We start from the raw sequence: 2,500 nt of genomic DNA, 5'->3' as shown, positions 1-2,500 counted from the left end.
AGAGGGGATCGCCCTGGCGAACGCCCCGTGCTGGCTGCACAGACACGCCCACGCCGGCGCCGTCCGCTATCACTGTCGTGCTGCCCTCGTAGCACCGCTCGACATACTCGACAAAGCAATCCGGCAGGCCATGCGCCTTCAGCACGGGGCGAAGGGCAGCATGATCTACCGAATCGAATGCCTTAGATACGTCGATCGATGCCACAAAGACAGAGCGGCAGGAGCGAACTGCGTCGGTGAGAGCAGTGTCCAAGATGAAGGTATTTTCCAACATCCCATCCCGAGGGATGAATGCCCGCTGACGTTCGTCCACAGCACATGCGCGCATCAGGCGTGACGCGAGAACCTTGTGAAAGGTCCGCGCCAACACCGAGCAGACCGTAATGGGGCGAAAGTCAGCGGGGGATGTTGGTGCAGCCGTTTTCGGGAGAAGGGACGTCCGCGCGCGAAGCAGGCGTTCCGGAAGGGCGCGGGCCAGAAGGAAGAGATTCATCACTTTCACCAGGACTTCGTGCGGCAGGCGCCGCAACTCCGCTGGGGTAAGGCCGTCCGGCCCGGCTGCTGATCCCCTGGGCGGCAACGCGGCGGCGACCTCCTCATGTGTGACCGGCCCCCATATGCACTCGAGAGCGACAGGCTCTGAGTGCGGGAGGAGGCGGTCACGAATGAAGCCCGCGGTGGAGATGGGCTTCTTGGTGAAGAGGTCCGCCCAGAAGTCCAGCAGACCAGGGATGGCAGGTGGCGGCTGGAGCAGGGTGCCATCCAAGAGGCCGCGCACGCAACGTGCACGCGACCGTCGGAAGGCATCCTGCGTTCTCGCGTACTCCCAGCGGCGCCGCTTGCGCTTCTGCGTCGGCGGCGCGGCAGGCGGCCGCTTCGATGGTTGGCGCGGCCGCTGTGTCCTGGTGATCGATCTCTCCCCTCTGGACCCGACCGACGCAAGGGCATCCGGGAGCATGCCCAGGATGACATCGGGCGGCGTGCCCCGCCCCAGACCTATGACACGATCCAGGGCAGAGAAACGCTGGGCGGAAGCGGGTAGCCCCGCCAGATGCTCCCAGATGGCGGCGTCAGTCGGCCCCTCCGGCGGCGGCCCGGTGGTGTCGGCCGCGAAGTCCTCGGCTGCGTCGACGGGCGGCGCAGCGGCCTCGCCCGCGTCAGGCAGCGGGCTCGCTGCTCCCCGGCGGGACGCCGGCTCTTCACCCCGACCGATCTCAAGCGCCTCCATGAATTGGCGGACAAGCTGCTTGTGGGCAGCTTGCCGCCGTCGGCACTTGATTGCCTCAAGCGTTCGGTCGGGGAACATCCTGATGAGTTCTTGATTTACAAAGAAGAACCGGGCGTCCCTCTCGAGGAACAGTTCGGCCTCTGCCTTGGCGAGCGACAGGACTTCTTCCTCCGTCCACCTCGCGCGATGCCTCTCCGTGACGATCTCCGCATTGGCGGCCGCAAGGTGTTGGCGGCGGCGATGGACCCCGAGACCGTTCTTGGTGGTGAAGCTGCGGTGGCACTCACTACAGGTGTATTCAGCTGCAAAAGTTACAAGATTTTCGGCACGGCCGGTTGGCCGGCTAGGTGCTGGGGGAGTTGGGGTGGCGCCTTCAGCGGAAGGGCCACCACTTATTCTCTGATTACTGCCCCCAACTAAAAAAGGGATAGTGCGAGGGGGGCTGGTAACCCCCCCAAGCCCCTGGTGCGGTCTACCACTCTGCGAAAATCAGCGGGCCCACGAGAAGGGGAGAAGACCGCAGGAGAGGAGAGGCTAAGAGGGCTAGGCCCATGTATTGCGCATCACTCTCCCTGTAACTATAACCCAAGGAAGGCACCTCGCAGCAGCAGCACGACTACATCAAGACCGCACTTCGAAAAGCCAAGTCCGGATGCAGCCACACCGCCGCCACTTGGCCACCTTAACGCCCGCACTTACCGGCACCCCTACGGCTCTCACCTCGCCCAGGCCCGGCACGTTAGCGCTGACCCACTTCCCGACCAAGCCCGACACGCCCCGATCCTCAGAGCCAATCCTTATCCCGAAGTTACGGATCCAATTTGCCGACTTCCCTTACCTACATTATTCTATCGACTAGAGGCTCTTCACCTTGGAGACCTGCTGCGGATATGGGTACGAACCGGCGCGACACCTCCACGTGGCCCTCTCCCGGATTTTCAAGGTCCGAGGGGAAGATCGGGACACCGCCGCAACTGCGGTGCTCTTCGCGTTCCAAACCCTATCTCCCTGCTAGAGGATTCCAGGGAACTCGAACGCTCATGCAGAAAAGAAAACTCTTCCCCGATCTCCCGACGGCGTCTCCGGGTCCTTTTGGGTTACCCCGACGAGCATCTCTAAAAGAGGGGCCCGACTTGTATCGGTTCCGCTGCCGGGTTCCGGAATAGGAACCGGATTCCCTTTCGCCCAACGGGGGCCAGCACAAAGCGCATCATGCTATGACGGCCCCCATCAACATCGGATTTCTCCTAGGGCTTAGGATCGACTGACTCG

At 63.0% G+C, this 2,500-nt stretch overlaps 1 pseudogene; it reads right to left on the bottom strand.

The window, feature by feature from the left end:
- Positions 1 to 2,500, bottom strand: part of LOC124773754 — a 7,560-nt pseudogene that overhangs the window by 3,174 nt on the left and 1,886 nt on the right.

Source organism: Schistocerca piceifrons, unplaced genomic scaffold, assembly GCF_021461385.2.
Source record: "Schistocerca piceifrons isolate TAMUIC-IGC-003096 unplaced genomic scaffold, iqSchPice1.1 HiC_scaffold_954, whole genome shotgun sequence".
NCBI lineage: Eukaryota > Metazoa > Arthropoda > Insecta > Orthoptera > Acrididae > Schistocerca > Schistocerca piceifrons.
This window is presented reverse-complemented; position numbering and strand designations above follow the sequence as displayed.